The 22,213-nt window shown below is 43.4% G+C and overlaps 1 protein-coding gene across 6 annotated transcripts in view; it reads left to right on the top strand.

Annotated features, from left to right (window-relative positions):
• Nucleotides 1-22,213, top strand: part of ADGRL3 (adhesion G protein-coupled receptor L3) — a 512,834-nt gene that overhangs the window by 97,234 nt on the left and 393,387 nt on the right. For all 6 annotated transcript variants that reach the window (XM_068681641.1, XM_068681639.1, XM_068681640.1 and 3 more), the window contains one exon: nt 16,046-16,111. The gene's annotated coding sequence lies outside the window, so the exon portion shown is untranslated. The remainder of the gene's footprint in view (nt 1-16,045; nt 16,112-22,213) is intronic.

The following is a 22,213-nucleotide window of genomic DNA, read 5'->3' as shown; positions in this document are numbered from 1 at the left end:
AAAGCAGTCTTGCAGTATGCAACTGGCTGTCTTAATGCCCAGCTCTGGTTCTCTGTTGTGGCTACAGAACCAAATGCTGCAGATTTTTTCTTCTTGTGGCTGGAATAAACCATGTGTATGATGAGACCAGGGAGGGGAACTGGAGTTTGATGTAGTTCTTCCCTGAACCTTAAAAAGGTTGGTTTTGATAAAATAACCTCTAGTTTCCCACTTTCTGGAGCAGGGCATAGGCTGACCATCAGTTAGTGCACTCAGTGTGGTAGGAGTATCAGGCTGAAATCCTCTGGCGTGTGTTACACAGCAGACCCAAGGGCAGCTGATCCATCGGTCCCTTCCAGCCTGGAGAGCTGTGTGTCTGGGCCAGGATCCAGGAGAACAATGCCCAAAGTGAGGTTTTGAAATACAGCCTCCCAAATCTCAGACATGCTTAAGGTCCACCAGCTGCTGATGATGTTGGAAGCTGGTTTAGGAGCCTCAGCACACCTGAGGATGAAGCTTCCTTATCCAGGTGACCGAAAGTGATTAGCTTCAGTGATTTTGGGATTTTCAGCCTCTGTTTCTGCAGTGCAGCCCCCCGGACTTGCGTTGACAGCAGTGAAGAAGCTGCCCACCTGATCAAGGTTTAATGTACAAGAAACTACGTGGTCCTAGCAAATGATAACAATATGTAAGATTTTTTTCATTATTTTTTCCCCACCCCCAGCGTGTCTTGCTGTGTGAGGTGGTCCCTCTCAGTACAGTTCCTTTATTCTCTTCATCCTCCTGCTGTGCTGCACAGAGTTACACCCTTTAACCCTTTTCGCCTCGTGTAATTCAATGTACATATTAGTACAGTGAATGAATCATCTGGCACGTTTAAGTGCAAACCTTAGGAGGAGACAGCTCTAAAATTGCCTTTTCTACTGGAAACTGATAAGTTCATTACATATGCAAAAATAGATGTGTGCATCAAAGCCAATGTATGACTTGGGAGTGAAGACCAGTCTGAAATACAAAATATATGTAACGACGAATTTAAACACCTTCCTAAATCATAGCTGTGCCATTTTATTAGACATTGTTTCATAAACTATGAAAGCTTTAGCTATCATATAAATCTGTCTCTTAATAGGCAGCAGTTACATTTCTTTATAATTTATTTCTCTGATAGTGCTCAGCAAAAACACACCTTCCTGGCAGCTCTGCTTATATACATTTTGTTTATCACTGCATTTTTTTTTTTTTTTTTTTGTCATTCTCTCTCTGCTGGTACCATGTGAACAACAGAAACATAAGGGGAAGTGTATATATAAGTATGTATTTAATTATATGTAATATATATATTATAATATATATAAAATATGTCTTAAGGGGAAGGGAAAGAGGTTGTGAAGATCGAGGTTGTAGAGAAGTCCTTGCGTTGCTGGTGTTGAGCAAGGGATTGAGATGGAGAAGCAAAGAGCTGCTCCCATTTCTAACGTGAGATCACCCACTGCTCAGAATAGATGTGGGTGATTTTGATGAGCGTTCTGGGAGATTCCAGCTGGCAAGTGCCTGATAAACTGCAATTTGAGGATGTTGAACGTTCCTTGTGATGCCAGATGCTGGCCAGGTTTGTGTATGGACTGCCTTTCGAGGAAATTCATATTTCAGCTGGCATGGTCCTCCCAAGCCAGTCTGTGTGGTGTGGTGGTTGGCATCGGGATCTGCAGTGGGTTTGTTAATCATTTTTTGCATCAGTGATGTTTTACCATCAACTTGAGTAAAGCAAGAGAGTGGTACCCCCTGCTCCTAAGTTTACCAACCATTTTTGCGATTTTTGGTCTGTAGTAGCTCTGCGAGAAGCTGTGGGGCAGGAGATTGGAAGAATTTTTGGGAATTAGGGGAAGCTGTGTTGGAATTGGTGCCCACAGCCATAATTGAGCAGAATATTGAGAATTCTGTGAAAATTAGAATCACAGAATTGATTCTAATCTCAATCCATGATTCTAATCTCAATCTATGATTCTAATCCTCCAATTTTCAGAGTTTATGAATCCGCCTGTGCGAAGGGCATGGATTTTGCTCCAGCATATACGAGGGGTGCTCAGCAACACCAGCCATTACATCATGCACCATTGAGGCACAATGACGTTTTTTTTCTTTTAAGATTATTTTCCTTTGTGTGTGTACAGATCATTACAGAGAAGGAAAAAAAAAAAAACCAAAAAAAAACAAAAAAGAAGAAGAACCATGATAGAAAAGCTTTCTTCAAAGTGGAATTTTTACTGATAACTCTAATACTGCATGCAAACATATAGCTTCTCAATATTCTGCTAAATGGCTAGCACTGCTTCTTTTTCATGCTGTTTAAATGATTGTGTTTTCCTTTTGTCATTCATTTGATGTTTTTTCAACCAATACCCTTGCTCTGGTAAGATGTTTAGAACAATGTTTATCTGTTTATACTTCTCCATATCAACAAAGAAGCAGCAGCAGGAATAGAGATAGTCAGAAATTGCTCTGTGATGTTCAGCAGCTGATGCTTTTTGGACAAATGACCTCTGTAATGGTTCATTAAAAAAAAAAAAAAAAAAGAAGAGAAATTTAAAGACATTTTTTGCTCCAATTACTGGAGTTCTGCCTTCTTTTTCTCAGGTCAAACCATTAGTAAAATCTCCTACCCCCTTGAGTAGCCTCTGTCAACAGTTAGACTTGGAAAAGTTGGGCAATGCACTGCTGCTTCCATTTTCAGGAAAGCCAGAGGAGTGCTGTCATTTTGAGAGTCAACGAACCCTCTCTCATATTTCAAAACAAAATAGCTATAAATAAAACATTGGTATCCATTGAGACACCTGTCCGTGCAAAACTTCCGTAAAGGAGCACTTAAGAAAACATGGACTTCTGCTTAATGCCTTTTATTTTTATTATTTAATTTGAAGGGATTATTCATTTATTTACGTGACTATAGAAAAAAACACGTCCACTAAAACCTATATGCCTAGAAGGTAGTCAAACACAGCTATCGGGTACAAATGAGTACAGTTTTCTAGAAGCTGAAAGCATCTGTGATGTGGGCTTACTGTGGGTACAGAAACGTCACCTTGTGTGTTGGTGTATTTGTTGTGATGGACCACCCCACAAAAGCTGTTTTCCCTGAAACCAGTCTGTGAGTTGCTAGGTTTTTCTTGCAGACATCCCACCCAATGTGTCTCTGTGATGTAAATAACCAGTAATTTAGCTCCTTTAAAAAATCTATGCTTACCTGAAATACTTGCCTGCATCTTAATTTGCTTTTGCTTGTGTCAGACTGCTGATGACATTGCAAAATGAAATGAATATTTGATTGCAGTTTGTAACAAATTCAGGTCTAATTGCTTCAGCCAGTTGTGTTCATGTATCTGATGCGATCGTGCCTCTCTTGGAAAAATACAGCCAGGCCCCAGTACAGCAGGGTCCTTCAGCGCATCCTTAATTTTCATCCATGGTATTTTTACAGATGCTGATGAGACCCCGTGGTTGTTGGAAGCTGAGAAGGGCTGGCTGGTTTGCCTTGCTGCAGCAGGAATGCTAAGTTTTAAGTTTTAAACCATTTATAAAAGATGGCATGGCAGCATGCACCAGTGCAAACCCCATGCAAACTTGGGGTTTTAGGGCACACATAGAATTAAGCTCATGCTTAAACTGTGCAGTCGGATGCTCTCAGGCTTCAGAATGGATAGTAAATGTACTCATAAACTAAATAAAAGATAAGTGCTACCAGGAGCATCCATCTTGCCTGAGATTCAAGAAGAAGCTGAGAAAGTGATATTTTTGCTGTTTGGTCAGGTGTGTCAAATGCAAGCAGCAGCTTTGCAACAGAAGGACTCTTCTGTCACGGATATTTAAGCAAGTTATTATAACACTTATTCTTGTCCTTTCTGTGAAAAATTGTGGTGAGTATTTGAGAGATGATTTGTTTATTCTGGCTAACTGCAAACAAAACTTTATTGTTTACCTTTTAAAAAATTTAGAGTGAAACCAAGCAAGGAAATTTAAAAAAGGGAAAAAAAAAATAAGCTGTTGAAAAGCAGTGACCTTCTCAAATACACAGAGAAAATCAGTGCTAGTGAGAGCTGGGTATGTGCTACCTCTGGGTACCAACAGCAATGACAAAATCCCGAGTTATCTGCTTTGAAATGAAAAGCAAATTGATGTGATTCTTGGTTACCTTTTTCATATCACAACGAACGGGCTGAGCTATTTGTTCTCAATTCCAGAAGTTGCAGCAGTTTTCCTGAAAAGGGAGGATTAGCAGGAGTTCAGCCTGTTTTAGCTGCGTGCCCTGGCCACAACAGACATCTCTCTGTGGCATTAGGGACGTTATGACATTACCCCACCCATGTGAGGTATCAAGACCAGGTACATACAGGTCTCCAAACCTTCACGAGAATGCTCATAGAGAGAAGTCTTGGTTATGAGGAGGTTTTTAATGGAAGTGTAGGTGTGTAGCAGACATTATCAGGGATGCTGCTCAAGGTGCAAGCGCCCAACATCAGATGCGCACTCGGTAATATTTGCCGAAACACCTCTAGCAGCACTTGCTGCCTCTTGGCTCAGGACGTGTCTGACACTCAATCCCGGCGCTCCTAGGAGCCAGGGCAGCTGTTCAAATAGCTCTGCTATAAATCACCCTGTTTACAGATGGGAGGTGTGACATCTCGCGAACCGCAGGCTCTGTGTGTCGGAGAGCCGCGTAATGAAAACCATGGAGAGCAGAGACCCCGATGGCTTCAGCGGGGCGGAGCGGTGTCTTGCACGGCTGGAGGCTTGAAGCGATGTCAGCCCGGCAAAGCCAGGTGGATCGTCTTTCTGTTTCGGATCTGTTCCACTTTCTGGTGCAAAGAAGAAAATATTTTTAACGCAAAATCCGTTTTAAAACAGAACACACAGCCACAGAGCCCCTGCAGCTGTTGGAAAGGTGTTCGGAAGTATGGCGTATTAGAAATAGTCCCAGCTGAAATGGATTAGCAGGCAGAGTTCAAGTGAGGAGGTCAAACGTGTAAACTGAATGCAATTTATCTTGTGGCACTGCAGTTTATCACATGGTTGCAGAAATAAAGAAATACCACACACATGCACATATTCACACCTAATAATTTAGGAATAACTGGAAAAGGTCTTAAAAGGCATTAAAAGGCTTCTGATAACATCGTGGTATCTGGAGGAAGAAACCAAAGACAGTTGGAGCTGCTTCCAAAATAGCTGTAGTCAGAGATGTCTTCATATGTCTGTCATTTTTATATTTATGTATATTTCACTTCTCAGAAAAAAAATGGCATTGAACACTTACTGCATAGTAACTTCTTGTGTACTGCTTGGTGGGGGGGTGGCCTAGGTGATCTCCAGAGGTCCTATCCAGCCTGAAGCTTTCTGTGATCCTCTAACTGGGGAGAAACTTCAAGGATTTTCCTTCAAGGATTCCTTAATGCTACATCTCTTCTAGCATCCCTTAATGTCCTTGTAGCCTGTCCTTTTGGTAAAGGGTTATTTTCTGCATTAGGAGCAGCAGGAAGCTTTCTTTTTTTTCTTTTTCCTTTTTTTTTTCCTTCCCTTTTAATAATCTTTATTATTAGCTAGAGGGCCAATCCCCCTGGATTGCAATAGTAGATAATTTAGATAATTGAATTTGTGAGAATATCTGCAAAGAGACTCCTGTTTCCATGGTGGCTTTTGGCTCCTGCTCATTGCCGATCCTTATGGTGAAGATTTACAGCACATGCATTGCACGCTCGCTCCTCACATTGGATTTTATTCACGTGCCTCATTTTGTCAATGCAAGCAATGATGACCAAAAAGCCAAGGCACATCTTTTAATACCTTTTCTGCTATGTAAGCTCTTGCTTCTCATCCCAGTACAGGATTTCCAAAGCCTGTGCTCTGCTGGTGCCCCGAAGTTGGTGATATCTGATGTGTCAGAATCACACACAATATTTTCCTTGACAGGTTGCAAAGCTCATAAAATGAGTTTGTGAAAGCTCACCTAAAGGTCATGGAAAGACGCTCATCGAAATCTGGCCGTGCTGGGACTTGTAGATTGGACCGCGTTATCTTGAGACAATGCAGCCTGTTAGCAATCTTCATTCTTGTGTCGGATATTAATGTGATCTAAGGCTGTGCCTGTATGCGAGGCCTTTAAACTCTGGTGTAGGAAGGTCTTCCTTTGCACTTCAGATGTTTACTAATGTCACCAAAATAGAAAAAGGGGGTGGGTCTCCGCATGAAGGAGGAACTGTGGCTGGTGAGCCACTCTAAATCAAAAGGTCAAGATAATTTTGCATTTCAGTCATATTGAATTCTAAGTTTCATGATAAATACATCTTTTTTTTTTTTTTTTTTTAAGTTATTTAGGTGGCATAAAATTCCAGTGAAGGATGCTAGTGTCACGTTAATAATAATTACTTAGAAGTGTGGAAAACTCATCTTGAGCAGCCTCTATTAGACGCTATCTCCAAATGAAATTTAAAGTAGGAGGTAATTTCTAGGTGCAATTAAAAACTTGTCAGAATGGAGAAGCAACCACTTTCTGTCTCGTTTTGATTGTAAGCACTGTAATGAAGTGGAGCCGCCTGGCATTTCACTTCTTGGAGCCGGAGCATAGGCAGTCCTAGCGCAGCGTCTGGTGCTGTTGCGTTTCTAATGTGTTAGGCTCTGATGTCCTCGGAGGAAAAAAACGCATAGAACTTTGTTTTCTACGGTAATCTTCTTCTAGGATTTTTAAAATAAGCCCCTGAAATATCAGTGGCCCTTACTTCAACCGTAACCGTTTCAAGATGTGATCTCTGCAGTAAGTTATTGAGTTAGCATGTGCGTAACTTTTCCTTCTCCCTGCCTGCCAGTTGCTGGGGGGGCAGTAATTGGAGCGCGGAGCCCTCCTTCCAGTATGTCCTCCCTGGCTGCATATTTCTGGACTCATTCTCTGCTTTTGTTTGCTTATCTTTTACAGTATTAAGGAATTCGATACGTACAAGAGGTGCCTCAACAACAGCCTTGGGGCACAGGTTTGGTTTCAGACCCAACCCTTTTTCCTTTGCTGTTTCTGCAGTCCCTGTGCATTGCTACCACTGTCCCAGCCTATTTCTGGCCTGGGAAGCTCCTGTAATCAGGCTGTTGATGGATTTCTGAATTCTGACTGTCTAGCACTGAAAATGATTTTGTGTGTCTCTGAACCTGGCTCTCTGACCTCAGTTTCTAAGAGCCATTCATCTTGTTTCAAGTTAGCAGAATTTGGGGTACGGTGTTATGGAGAGACCATCAATGGGGCCAAGATAATTACTGTATGGTAGTTTGCACAATTTTGTCTTCACGTTTCCCACAAGTGGGCCACTTAATAACAGGATCTGTGGGCGTTTTGTCATGATTTCTCACAAGGTTGGCCTTTCCAAAGGAACTGCTGGGTGCCCAGGCAGAGAGATCTCATTTTAACTCAAGAGTTATGGGACTAGATGCTCTTCAAATCCTTGGTGCCAGTGACTATGGTGGGATTGCATCTCAGTTCAGGCACCAACTGTTCTCCATGAGGTTCAGTGAGATCCCTGTAGGGCCATCCACTTAGCAGTGTGTTTGCATAGTTCAGGATGCCCTTGGGAAGTGGGTTGTGATGGACCTTCAGGAAGGACTCCCCAGCTGCTGCCAACGGCAATGCAGAGCTGGGTAGACGCCTCGCAGCTCCTATTTTAAGTTGCAAATGTTGGGATAGGGCTGCCTGGTGGCCTGCAGTCCTGCTTAAGGGTTTGCCTTGTCCTGTCACCCAACAGATCACAAGGCCGATGATGTAGGTTTTGAAGAGTGCTGTTTTGGGAAGGGACAAAAGTCCATACAGCAAAATTAAAGCTAATTACGGCTTGAACTTGTGCATAGCAGAAAGGTTGCTTTAACCCTCTTCTATAAGGACGTTTAAAGAAACTCTCAGGAGATTGATTTAGCGTGGAAAGGATGGGGACAGCATCTCCTAAGTTGGGATGGTGGTGTCTGGTGGGATTTTGGCTTTGTGTGTGGTGTTTTGGTAAGGATTGGCTGGGTTCTAGGCTTGTGTAGCGCTACGCATTTTATGGCGTATTTAAATGTCTATAATATAAATAGCTTTACCATCAGAAGGCATAAATGTCAGCCTATTGACACATTATAAAGACACAAATGGAATGTAGCCTGGCAGACTGGTGCTGGTTTTGAGATTTAATAGTACATCTGTATCATTTATCCCAGTGGGAAATAACACAGGATGTTGCCTTGTAATTTTTTACTACTGTATAATAAAACGTAACCATAATAAATGGTGTCTAAGCAAGTAACACAGCAGATCCTGGATTTCATCCAGTTTGTCTTCACCACTTTTCGTAGGTTAGCTTGCCCCCCCAACTTTAGGCACCATACTATTTTGACTGCATACAAATTGAATGTGGTTCCCTTTAATGCGTTACATACATACAGAGAAGGAGACCCCTCCTGTGCCAAATGCATCCCACCTCTTGGTTTGCTGGGGTTAGCAGTGTGCTGTGTTCATTCCTCTTTAAATCATTCACATCCTGAGCTGAACTGTCTTTGAAGGGATCTGTTATGCATTTCTTCATTTCAAGAATGCCTCTGCACGTTGATGGCTTTTCCAAATGTCTGTGCAGTGGTACAGCGTTACGTGAAAGTAGCCTTTTTACAAAAATTCAAGTAACATTTCATCTAATTCAAGCAACAGTATTTCTTCGAAGTGTTACCAGTCTTGTGCAGACTGAGAGGAAGGATTTGGTGGGTTCATCTTGTTAAATTTAACTCATCGCTTGTTCCCTTCCCAGAGCTGCTGGGGCATCCAGGCTCATGTAGTTCTACACATTTTATGGCGTATTTAAATGTCTATAATATTTATTTTTATGGGATGGGGTTGCACTAGGTCTAGGATGGCAGCATGTCTTCTCTAGGCTCAGACTCATGTTTTGCATTGACAAATGGACCACGAAGAACTGGTGGGTGCTGCTTCCCTTCTTTCTAGCAGGCCTTGGCTTCATCTTTGGGGCTCAGAGGGTGGTGTCTCCCTCTAGCTGGAAGCAGTAGGGCCAACGTTTTGTCCTGCTTGGGAGGTGCTCTGTCCCGTCCAGTGCTGGCTCTACCCTAATTGCAGGGTCTGGGCTGTCCCACTGCTGCAGGCTCTGAGCTTTTTTTTAAAGGCAGGAGAAGTCTGAGAAGTGCTCCACGTGCATTTAGGCATTTCTGCGGGGGCCCAATATGCAGAAGGGCTCTCTGAGTGCTTTCTAACATCTGGCCTATGATGCTCCAAGTGAAGAGAAATATGAAAACATTATTCCGTGCATATGAGAGTATTGCACATTTGTAAAAAGACAATTAGCATAGAAATGAGGGAGGCTTTTGATTCATCAAGTAGATTCAACAGACTGTGTCATTTCCTTGATTCTCATTTTAATTAGGATTAATCAGTTTTATCTCCTAAGGTCTTTGCTGGGAATTTACATGAAACAGAAGACTTTGGTCAGCGGTGTGCCAGTGTAATAGCCCCTGCTTGAAGAAATCCAGCTGTGACACGTATACGCAGGATTAGATTTGGCAGGACCCCAGGCTCCCTTCTCCTCTCAAATTAAATGACTTGCTGTTGCAGGCAACCCACTGGGTCTTCCAATACCAGGGCCTGAGCTTCACATAGCTGCCTGGTTGCTTGCTTCCAAACCCACTTGGGACTAGTATATTGCTTGGAAAAGTCCCTGGGATGCCAGAGTGAAATAATGGCTGCTTTCTGCTCCAAAGACACACACAAAAGTCTCGCTTAATCCCAGCAGCCATCCATCCCCACAGCTGGGAGCTACAGCCAGTGGAGACAAAATGGAGCTGACCTTTTTATCCTCAAACTCAATATATTTCACAGAAGCATATGGCTTTGGACGGAGTTTTCTCAGGTTCTGTTTGATATGTTAGAAGTGGAAAATGAGGGAAGGGAGCCAGGTAGTTATATTGGAAAGAGAACAGTGTCCCAGCTGCCTCGTAGGGGAGAACATGAGGCTTAAGTGTGTGTTCTGCATGATGCAGAGCAGAAGCGTGATTCCAACATCCCTGAGGTGAGAGATGCTGTCCCAGTACTAGCCAGTGTGCTGTTTTTCTTTTTTCTTTTGTTTTTCTTTCTTTTTTTGCTCCTTTCTTCCTCCATTTTATTTTATTTTTTTTTAATCTTTATATTTCTCAAAGTCTCTTTCTCATCCCATTGAGAGAAAAAAAAAAAAGAAATCTTTAAACAGGAATCAAATCCATCTTTCTGTTTCAGTCGCTAGATGTATTTAAGACCGACAAATTCCACTTCGGAAATTAGAGTCATTTGCAAACACAATGAGTATTTTATTGTGATTGTTTTCCTGTACCTAAAATAGATGTCTTGCTATGAAAGCTTCCCTGGAATATGTAGGTGAAAATTTAGCTTGCAATTTGTTTCCTTTAGTGGAAAGGATGTGATTGTTACAGAACATATGAAATGTAAATATTTTACTATTAATTATGGCAGAACAAAATTTCATCCACATGGGCACCGCAACAGTAAGGGTGGCAGGCTTTAAGCTTCTTCCACTCAGATAACAGATTTGAAAGCTCTGAGGCATGTGAACAAGAAGAAAATGGAGACAGAAGGCAAAAAATCGCTGAAGGGAAAATCCTCCTGAAAGCCCACAAAGCATTTTCAAGCTTGCAGAAATGACCCGCTCTGTTCCTGTTACACAGAAGTGTTAAAATGAGAGCAGACGACCCCTCTACCCCAAATCATTCATCTGTTATGTCTGTGATGTATTTAGACTGAGTCCTTTCCCAGATGCTGCGGGTCTGTCGGTTCCAGTGGAAATTAATGGGATTTTACCATTTGCTTTGAGGAAAAGAGGACTGGACTTTCTCTTGCTGTCTTTGGCAGGAAGGAGAGAAGAGCTTTCCTGTCTGCTCGCTTTAAATATTGCATCTTTTTAAGCCTTTTTGCCAGATAGGCTAATTTGTGTTACTGCAATATACCATGTTAGAAAATTACAGAGGTTAATGTACAGCCCTGTGATACACAACCATAATGGTAGACTCTAATGTTTTTTAAATGGTAAACCGAACGAATTCATAATACGAGTTGCCCTGAATTGCCTGTAACTCTTGCCAAAGATTAGTTTAGCATTGCTTTTAATATTTTATGTGCTAAAGTTGTTTACAAAGACTAAAAGCTTCCCTCACTTTGCACACTAGTACTTCGTCCTTTCACAGTACAAAGCATAACAGAAGCACTCTCTTGCAGACTAATTGTATGGCAGGAGGTTTGACTAAATTGCAGTTAGACTGTCTTTGAAAGATTTTTCTAGTAATCAGTGAAAACTATATCAGATTTATGGTGTCGTATCCCGTCTGGGTAGTTAGAAACCTAATCTTTCACAATATCACTAGTTGCATATTAATATTTTTAAGTATCTAAAACACTACTGAATGACATAGGAGGTTTTGACTTTAAATGTTACCGTAGAGATTTGACTGTCCATAATCCCATTAAAATAGAAGAGTACAAGATAAAACGATCCATTTGCAATTAAAATTGTGCACGCCGAGATTGACCATTCCTTAAAGAATTGGAAATGCAAGATGGAGAAGGGCACTTGAGCAATCGCTCTGTGTTGAAAGCATTGATGGAAGAATAAAACGTTGAGGGGGATCGATTGGTCAGTAATGTGCTCGAAACATATGGGAAGAATTTCTATGGAAGGGGAAAGGAAGTGCACAATGGGAGAGGGGCAAAAGCTGGCGCCAGCAAAGCAGGCTCCCTGTGGCTGTGTCCTGCTTTTCCATCCCTTACTCCAACAGGTCAAGGGGATCTAAGCCTGTAGCATCCCGTGCGACTGTAATCTGCATGTCTTTGAGGTGTATGTGTCAGGTGAAAAGCAGAGAGGTGGCAGAGATGTCCTCCATCAGGTGGTACGCACACTTATATTACTAAGTGACAGCTTTGGTTTGTCACAAGGCAGGCGCTCGTCCACTTCTGTCGCGTGGTGGGTGTTCAGCTGCTCACCTTGTAGGGTTTTGTCACCTTGTAGGGTTGTGTCGACCATTCCTCTTTGCATGATTCAGTGTCTGGGTGCCTTGTCAAAGGACTGGGTGCACGTCTGTCCTCTACTAAAATGTCTGTCTTGGGATGCTGAAGATACTGAGCAATGGGGGCAGTAAGTATGGGCTGTTGTTTTAAAGCTGGTCTCTGCTTAGGTCCAAGAGGCTCTTGCAGAGGGAAAAAAGGCCTGGGGAAACAGCAGGCGTGCTTTTGTCTGGGACTAGACCATTATCAAAGCAAAGAGCTCTTTTGGCCACAGCTTTGCACATGGGGACTGCATGTTTTGTCTAAACCTCCCTTACTGTCTTACAGCTGTGATGCCCACTTAAGGTAACTCACTGCCATGGCTAGCTTTGTGTGGAGAGCCACCACGAAAACACGTGTTACAGCAGAGAGCAGCAAAGAAGAACGCTATGAACCCCTTAACCTGCTTTTGGCACTTGATAAATAAAGTGTGTTAGTTGATCAGCTTTGTACTGGGGAATCAGCACGGCCTCATGAACGGGGCTGTGGCTGAACAGCTGAGGAGATGGGCTTTGTTCTAGCTCCCCCAGTGGCCTGCTGTTTGACCTTGAGCAACTTTTTTTTTTGTCTCCATGCCTTTCTTTCTGCTATTCTTTGATTTCCTCATCTTCTTGGAGGATGAGCTCTTCGGGAGAGAGATTTGTTTGCATTGTGTTCTGTGAACAATGAAGTCTGAGCCTAGCCAGCGCCTCTAGGGGCTTCTGTAACACAAATTATAATTGTTAGCTTTAATCACTTTCATCAAAAAAAAAAAAAAAGGCTGGTAATGGAGGATGTCAATGTGCGGGTTTGGGAAAGATCTGTAAGGGTGCATGTTAATTAAGCCACTGTAGGTGGAAAGTTCGTGGTTTGGTTTCACAGGGCTGATGCAGAGATGCTGGTGCCCAGGGGTGATGCCGTGCTGCTCTGTATGGGTTTTCAGCCCCAAAAGCACTGCGCTGGGTGCTCACTGCTGTACCGGAGCAGAGGCAGAACACCAGTGACTGGTTGGCCATTTGGCGTTGTGGTGAAGACAGCAGCTTGTGGGTGAGCCATCCCATCGTGATGGATTCTTCTCCCAGCCTTCGCTGTTGCTGAACAGACAGTGTTTATCATTCCTCTCCCTAATAGCCGCTTCTGTTTTGGCACAGGGGCGAAGCAATGCACTGGTTTGCAGATTAATCGCCCTTCTTTTGGCATCCAGAGAGGCAGAGCAGCATGCCCGTGTCCTGCTCAGGCGGATGAGTTACTCACCATAGCAGAAGACTCGGAAACATTTAGCCACACGAATGCCAGCAGTCACGTTAGGAAGAGCAGGCTTTGTTGAAGTATGTATGCTACCCCTTTACCAGTAATCCCTTCAGGTAGAGCTCCAAATAACACGGGGCAGAGCAAGAGGGAGACGATGGTTCCCCCACGCCATCAGTATCTGAAGTGAAACCTCATGCCAGAGTGCGCTTGTGGCTCAGAAATGTGACCCCGAGCCCGTAGTCCAGGCTGAGTACAGCTGGGTGAGAAATGACGAATGCCTCCTGAGAAGAAGTGCTGTTGGTTTCAGAGCCCGTTGGCAGAGTGATTCGGAAAGCAGTGAAAGAAAATAAAAATGAGCTCCCACTGCACAGGGGGGCAGGCGCTGTAAGGCTGTGGGTGTTAACAGGAGTCAGAGATAAAGCATCGTCTCCTCCTTTAATGTGTTCGTTCTGTGTTTTAGGGCATCATCTAACGCTAAACCCCTGTAGTGCCTGCTCTGCACCCACTCCCAGTCAGTTCTGACTCTCTAGCAAGTATTTTGCTGTGCAGGAGTCCAGGTATTGTTCCCTTCCGTGAGTAAAATAAGAGCAAAAATTCCCCAAACCACATTTGAAATCTGCATAGAAATAGCATATGGCAGAGGCCAACCCAAGGTTATACACTTGACATTTGGGGAGGGAAAGCAAGAAAGATTTACCAGTCAGTACGCTCACATTATGATAACATAAAGGTAAGTTGTGAGGCGAACACGCACTGAATCCTTAAAACAGCACAGCAGAGGCATAAACCACTGTATGTTGTGCTATCTCTAGCCCTTTACGACCTCAGCAGAAGCAAAACCCCGAGTATCATAAATGAAACAAAGATCTTGTCTTAATTTCATTTAAAAAGTCATTGCAAGGTAATGGGGTAGCAGACATTAACATGCTCGGTCTCTGCAAACCACCACTCCTGCTCTAAACAGCTGCCATCAAACTGGTGATTCTCCAGCAGCTTCTCGGAGTCAGGTGCAGTTTTTGCAATAAAATATAAGTAGAGTAGTCTAAACAAATAGCACTTTTCCTAGAAATAAAGTATATGGATGCCCTCCTGAGGTGTTGCCTGGTCTGCTCTGCAGCTGCGAAAGCGTTTTTCCTACTGAACCGGTGTATATTTGATCAAAATCCAAGGCTGCAAACAGCTCACATCTGGGGACTTTTTCATTTGTACAATGAGAAATAATGGCCAGTCTTACCCTGAGTTTGCCTGTACATTTCTTAGATCGTCCACAACCTGTTTATTGCTTACAGAGGCAATTTTGCTGACGTACAGGCACGGAACAGTCTCTTTTTCTTCCCGAGCATTCATTCTTGCCTATTATGGAGAAATCACTCAAAAACTGGCACGCATGCTGGACTCTCCAGCATTGTTTTAAGTTTTAATTTACTTCTGACTTCCAAGGTTACTGCGTACAAGTGACTGCTCCTTTAGTACGTAAATAAGATTAGTTATGCACTGGGGACCGATGCCTCAGCCATATGAGCTCCTTCCTTTCCTGCTCCCCGGGGATTGTCTGTTGAAGAATACATGGAGCTGGGGTGAAATTTTCATCGGGGCATCAGAGATTAAAGACGACCATTCTAGATCAGTTGTGCTGTGAAAGCACAGCCATAGGGCTGCTGGTTTTTGTCTGCAGAGTTTTTACAGTATGGGATGAGCTGACTGTGGGGTAGGGAACTGGGGAGGATGGGGAAAGCTGTCCTGCAGTCCATATCAGGAAAGGTTTTAGGGGCCCACTGCCACACACGACTCTATGGAAGCAACTGGACTCAACATGGGATCCTTCTGTTTTCAGGCTTTGCAGTTGCTGTTTGCCATTTTGACATACTTCCTCAAATTTTATATCTTTTGTTGGAAACAAGATGTGGGGAGGTGAAGTCATTGCTATATCCCTTCCATGGATTTTTTTATTTTATTTTCTAATTGCATGAATAGGGCTGGGTAGCATCCCAGGGTCCTGCGCCGTCCAGCTTGGCTCTGACAAAACTGATTCCCACTGACATTTCATCTGTAGCAACCCCAGCTAGGAACAGGAAATTTTCACATGCAATTGCTACCAGTAAACTCAGCGCTGCCAGGAGGCTGACTTGGACCCGTGCTTTTCATGCTTTTACCAATTAACGTTACATTTAGCATCTAGCACTATGTGTAGAAGAAAATACTGAAGCTATAAGGGGAGGAAATTTATGGTGTAACTGTTGAGGAACAGGAAATAGCATCCTTACAATTAGAATTCATTTTATGTTATTTGCAAACCAGATGTTTCTTTAATATTCTGGCGCGGAAACCTCTAAAACCATATGATAAATCCTCAAGTATAAAAGCAGTTTATCCAGATCCTGTTGGTGACTGTCATGGTGTATATGTGCATGTATGTGCACATATATTTGAAAGTTACCTGTATCTCTTTTTTTTCTTTATTTTTCCCGTCGGCAATGATAGGTTCCCCTGATTTTTCATGCAGCCTTTGATAGCTGCGTGCTATTACTGTCTTTCGATACAGAGATACGCTGCATAAAGATTAAAATAAATTGTACAGGCTTTTTAAAATCAGATCTGTTGTCCAAAAACATTTGTTCCTTGCTGTATCCTCTGTCGCAGAGGACGTTTATGTATTTCTGTAGAGCAGAAAGTTCACGAGCGCCTAATAAGTCCTCAGAGACAAATATAAATGTTTTTTAATTATTTTTTTCTCTTTGTTTCCAGAAATGCTGAATTCGGTACTCTGCAAAACTAGCGTATGGATTTTTAGCACCTGAAGAACAAGAAAAGGTAATTACTGCATCTCAAAGTCTACCTTTATTTGTTAGCCATGCTAAAATGTTAAACCTCTCGAACTGATTATGTTGTGTGAGCCTGTAGCATTGTCTCTGCATGTGGGTTTTGTGTATTTCAGTTTTCAGTTATGCATTCACAGTTGTTTCTTGAAAATATTTCTCTATGGAAAGGGAGCAGGGAAACAAAGGCAGCAAAGCATAAAGATGCTGAAGTAAAATGCTACGGAATAGCATAGTGTGAATTTCTTCAGTGCACGTAAATGTGAAACAGGTAAAAGAGAAAATCAAGGTTTAGGTGTGCCAATGGAAAATGCCGTGGAGCTCTTTATATTTGCAAGGGCACGTCAGACAACCTTGTAGCACAGGGGGCAGGTATCAAAGGAGGCTCGGTTTTCAGCACTGCAACAGCAGCCTCCCCATGTTTTGGTGACCAAGTCACTCGTGGGGTGGTGCACCCTGCTCTGGGGGTCGTGAGGTCTTCCGCTGCCTGTGAGCCTGCTTCCTTCAGTCAGGTCTTCTGATCCTCTCAGGTCGTGACATTTTGCTTGGGTATTGCAGCTCGACAGGGCTGTTGCTCAGTTGCTGGTGTTAAACAAAATGCTGGTCATCAAACTTTCATGAGCCACTTTGCCAGGGGCTGCATCTTAACAGAGTAGGCTCTGGAAAGCAGTGAGGAAAGCGGTGCAGCTTCATTCAGCCACTGTCTCGTGTATTTTGTTCCACCTTCTTTCCAAGGCTGAGAGGCAAGCACCTCTGCAGGACCTAGTGTGTTTTGGCACTTTCCATCTTTCTGGAGGCAAGTGACGTACAATTTGGGCAAGGAAGGCATGGCCATATTAAAGAATTGTGGTCCTATTTCATCCAGTTCCTCCTTCCAGCTGTATAGATGTAATTACTTCAAGTTGAGGAGAGATGCCTACATGCAGATGCCACAGTATGGAGAGCAAAAGGAAATATATAATGTAAAGTCTGTACACGTAGGTATAAAAAAGCTAGCACGGTGATATTTAAAAACACAGATGTGAAGTGATACGGAGAGCACAAACAGGGAATGTTGTGGGGTCAGGAAGGCTTCTGTATGCACCCCTAACTTATGAGTTCATAACTTCTTATGAGCCACTTAATTTCATCGTGTTGGTTTGAAAAATGCATGTGAGTGACATCTTGTGTTCAGTATGTCTGCAATGCTGTACTGCTGGACACAGACTCACAGAATGGCTGAGGTGGGAAGGGACCTCTGGAGATCATCTGGTCCAACCCCCCTGCCAAGCAGGATCACCCAGAGCACATTGCACAGGATGGCATTTGTGGGTTTTGGATATCTCCAGAGAAGGAGACTCCACAACCTCTCTGGGCAGCCTGTCCCAGTGCTCTGTCACTCTCCCAGTAAAGAAGTGCCCTCTCAAATAATTAGCACGTGCATTTTAGAGGCAGTATGTAAACAAAGATGGCAAGCAGAGACAGATCATGTAAGTGGACCGATGCCACCTTCGTGTATCAGTATTACAGTTCTTTGAAAGCCCATTTTCCTGCACAGCAACTGCAAGCGTCGTCTCAGTTCTCAGCAAATATGTTGAAAGACAATGAAAGGGCTTACCTTTGCAACTTGCTCTCATTCTTGTACATGTTTTGTGGTGGACTGCATTCTTCAGTTTAGTAGGAAATTATGACAGGAGAGGAAAAATATGAGATTGAAGGAGAAGCTCTAGGATCAAATAAACATTTGAACAAAATGCATTAAGTTTTTACAAACCACGCTCCCCTGTAGTGTTGTCTCACAGTGTTTTGAATTTCCTTCCATCTGATGATGAATGGGACTCTTTTTTTGTTGGATACTCCCATTAGGATTTACAGTGTCACATAAAACCGTAAAGCGTTGTGTGACCATCCCCAGCTCTCTTCTCTGCCCTTGGACTGTTATGATGTGTATGGGAAGTGCACAATAACTGTCATGGGGACTCAAGCAATTCATTGCTCTGAGTGTGAGGTTATTTTATCCATGTTAAAAAGAGAAACTCAAAAATCCAATTTCTTTTAAATCATAAATTTTAAAAAGGCAGTAATGGAAAGGTGTTTTGTACAAAGGTGTTTTGTACATTTTTTTCCCCCTAGGTATCTTGCAGATTACAGTAACGTGCTATATAGTGGCAAAGACAAGAACTCTGCTGCACTGTGGAGTTCACTGGTATTTTGATTACTTGGTTCAATTCTTTAAAAAAGTAAAAGATTAGTCTCTTAAGTTATCCGATCAATTTAAAATGATCTCGGGCAATCCAATCCTTTATATTTATTTATGCTTTTGGTACAGTTTTAAGGAGATTTCAAAGAAATCTGTATTTCTTGTTGCAAGCAAGGAAAGAACTAAATATACCCCCCAGATTCATCATGGCTAAGTGCTTTCAAAGGACTTGCAATGAAATTCCCTGTGCTTTAATGCAATGTGGCTCAAACGGGAATTATTCCCACTGGGTTTCTTAAAAGCTATAGGCATTGTTTTAAAGTTCAGACATAAACAATACTGTAAGTAGATAAGGTTTTGCGTGTTGCAAAGAAATGGCCACTCCTGTTGTTATGCGTGATCAATATGTCATTTCTATCAGCTTCTCCTGTGCTCTGAGGTCAGGTCACACACAATTCTTTCAAGCCCATGAAACGGATCCCACAGAGACATTTAGCTTTGTCGACTGCACGAGCAGGGCAACCACCAGCTCCGTAATTTCTCAAGACCTGGATTCAGCAGTGTCCTTTCGGTCGGTACAGTGTGTCACCAGGTTGCTGCGGCCAGGTTAGGTACGTGTCAGATGCTTGCACCATTTTCATCTTATTGAATAGATTCTAGCTTCTCCATGTGTGTGCCGTCTATCCCTGGAAAAGCATTGCCTCATCTTCTGGGAGAGGTGACCTCCATGTGGGTATTCACCCCGACGAAGAAGGAGTCGAGGGCTTTTTGCAGATGGAGTTGACTTCACGCCACGTGAAGGTCTGCTCTTGTCTTGGCTCAGCTGTTAGCATCGGTCCGAAATTCTAGAAATTGAGATTTTGCTTTTATTCTCTGCTTGCTCAGGCCAACGTAAGAGATCCCAAGGCTCAAGGGCATCAGCAGCGCTCTCTTCTTTTGTACTCTGTGCCTTTTTTTCTTTTTTAACTGGCTGGCCATGACATTAAGATTTCTAATTAATTTAGAAACCACAGGCAGTTGAAGAGAGTGAGCAATGTAATAACTGGGCCATGGGGCAGAGTAAAAGCACATCAATTATTCAGGCAGTCGCTGCTGCTTATTCCCTTCCCGGAGCTGCGCTGGCTGTCAGTGTGTGTCAGCTATGCCGCTAATGCCCTTCAGAATTTACATGCATAAACAGTGGCCTTTTAAAATCTGCATGAGGATAACTTCAGCATTTCCAACGTTGGCTGCCAGGTGAAGCGTGCTGCTTGGTGAGCACTCAGGGTCCCGGCCAGTATTTCGGGTGCATTGTTCAAAATGGGGATTTTGGCAGGCACCTCCACCAGAAGCCTCTGCAGTGAAGTTATGCCTCAAGAAGGTGAGGGGCAGCCTGAGCCACGGGAAGGAGGAAACAGACCTGCTTTAAAATGCAGATCATGTCTGAGAGCGTCCTCTCTGAGCAAGGGAACAGCAGCATCTCTTTTAATGTATCATCCTCTCCTGCTATTCCTGTGAAATCCCCAGAGTGGAAGCAAGGAAGTCACGGATGCCACCTGGGCTGGACCCAGTGTGGTTCATCTACAGGGAACACTGCCTGCTAACCAAAAGTGCTTTTTCTGCTGTCTCCTCCTTAGTGCTTTGACTTAGCAGTGGGGAAGTTGGGAAATGAGGGAGCTCTTCTTGCAAGGAAGAAAGAGATTTGTGGGACCACAGTGATCACTTTACTTGGGTGCACTGCAGACTCTCACGTTAGCGATGCTATAGTGAGCAACACTGATTTCCACACTGAACCCACGAGGGAACTGAAAACTGGGGAGCCTGTTGGATTTTCTGCCGTGGACTGCAAGCAGAGAACAGAGCCGCATTTTCCTGTCTGGCCAGCACGCTTCTGCCTGCTGCCAGAGGCAGCCACCTTGCTTTTTAAAAAGTGGACTAATTTGTGAAGGCGATGATATAAAATGAGCCTTGCTAATTATGCGTTTTGCCGGCGAAATGACCAGCTTCAGTTTGGAAAATGCTGGCTGTAATTAACAGCGAAAGGCTTTATTCTCTGATCTGTGCAGCCATTTATGAATCACTTCTCCCCACGGAAACTTTTAAATCTGTCTCACTGGGGAGCCTGAGGAGGAACAGGTAAAATGGATTTGCTTTAATAGCTGTGGTTGTAACTTAAACACTTGAAATGATATTAAGCATCTTTCTCCATTAGCATTTCATGTTGATCCTGATGATATACCAGCCGAGGCTAAGACAGGATCAGCATTCATTAAGTGGAAGAAACTAAACTCCGTAGACAAATGCTCCGGCTAAATGGGGCCTTCATTGCACTGAGAACAAGAATGCAATTAGCTGAAATGTTTGTTTACAAAATCTAATTCCTGGGGAGTATCTTCTCAGATTGCCGCTTACATAGCTTGGGTTGGCTTTGTTGCCAAGGCTTGCAGTTGGACAGCGTTTGTAAAGCTTGGCTGTGACATGGGTATAAGGGATCGGTTCAGCATGCCATCGGGAACATGGGTAAGGCTGAAGGGCATGGGCTGTGCAGGCAGGTGGGGCAGGGAGGTGCCCCCCTGGTGCTCCCAGACGGAAATAGGAGTGCTTGGACTTGCAAAGCCGCTCCAGCAAGGGGCACGGTGTGCTTCTGCCTCATTTCCCTGGAAGTGCAGCCTCTGTTGGGTTTAATCTGTGGCCTTTAGTGGACGACTCTGAGCTGCTGGTTGCTCTCGTAGGCCAAAAGCCATGGGCAGGATGGGTCTGAGTTCTGCACGTTAAAGTGGAAGTGACTGTGCTGAGAAAGAAAAAGGGATTTGCTGGAGCAAGGAGCCGGCAGCCCCGCTGGATTAGGAGCCGCTGGGATTTCTGCTGGACAGGGTGGTCCTGTTGCCAGTGACACCTCAGACAGCAATCTGCCTGCCCCTGCGTGTTTGCTTCCCTCTCAGAGGACACCTTGCAGAAAGGCACTTTTATTTCTGAACTGATGGACAGTCCTGGCATAACAATTGTCAGATGCCGGTTTTATTTGATACAGAGCTGCTGATCTGCCAGAATTTGTTTGTACATACCCCCAGTGTATTTTGCAGCAATTAGGTGCAGTTCCTAGCAAAATAGCTGGTAGATGCTCTAGATATTAAATGAGTGGGCTGACAAAAGCTCAGGTGGTGAAGTGCCCATGGTGGGGTTTGATTAGTCTCTGCATAGCATTTGTGGAGTGTAAGTATCAGATGTTCCAAGCATGTGTTGATACCAACAAAATATCAAGTATTGATTTTAAAGGATGTAATAAAAACTGAGCGTTGTTGTCAGCATCCTCCTGTCTCCATCTCAAGACTAAGCCAGGAAAATAAAAATAAATTCCAGATGGGTCAGGGATGCATCTTCCTGAGGGTACTGTCATGAAGAGCCTTGTACTGTTCTAGTACCGGCTGAGAAACTTGGGTAACCTTGGAAGGTGCCTTAGCACATCTGAGATGTGCGCTTGGCAATCCTACTTCTCCTCTGGTCACAGAAGGAGCCAGCAGGAAGCACGTTTCCATCATCCCGGCACCACTATCCAGGTATTAGGTGGTTGGGATTTTTTAGTTTGTCTGTGTATTTGGTTTGTTTTGATTGCTTGTTGGGTTTTGTTTGTTAAATTCAGGCCAATAACGTGGTTGAAAGGTTATATTTAAGTAAAGTAGGAGACAGGGGAAAACTGTTGTAGGGAAATGAAAACACGGCTTGTGGGAGCCAGGTGAGAAAACTGATCTTGACAAGAATAAAATGGCTCATGCCGCTTTTAATATTGGTTATGTACGGTGGGAAGGGAGGGTTGGGGACTTGTTTTTTTTTTTTACTCTGTGCCTTTGCTCAGGTGATGAAGTGCCCGTGGTGGGGTTTGCTTCGTCACTGGATAGCATTTGTAGTGTAAAGCATCATACATTTTGAGCGTGTGTTGAT

This window comes from Anas acuta, chromosome 4 (genome assembly GCF_963932015.1).
Source record: "Anas acuta chromosome 4, bAnaAcu1.1, whole genome shotgun sequence".
In the NCBI taxonomy this organism is placed as follows: domain Eukaryota; kingdom Metazoa; phylum Chordata; class Aves; order Anseriformes; family Anatidae; genus Anas; species Anas acuta.
The sequence above is the reverse complement of the archived record's forward strand: the minus strand, read 5'-3'. Positions and strand labels throughout refer to the sequence as shown.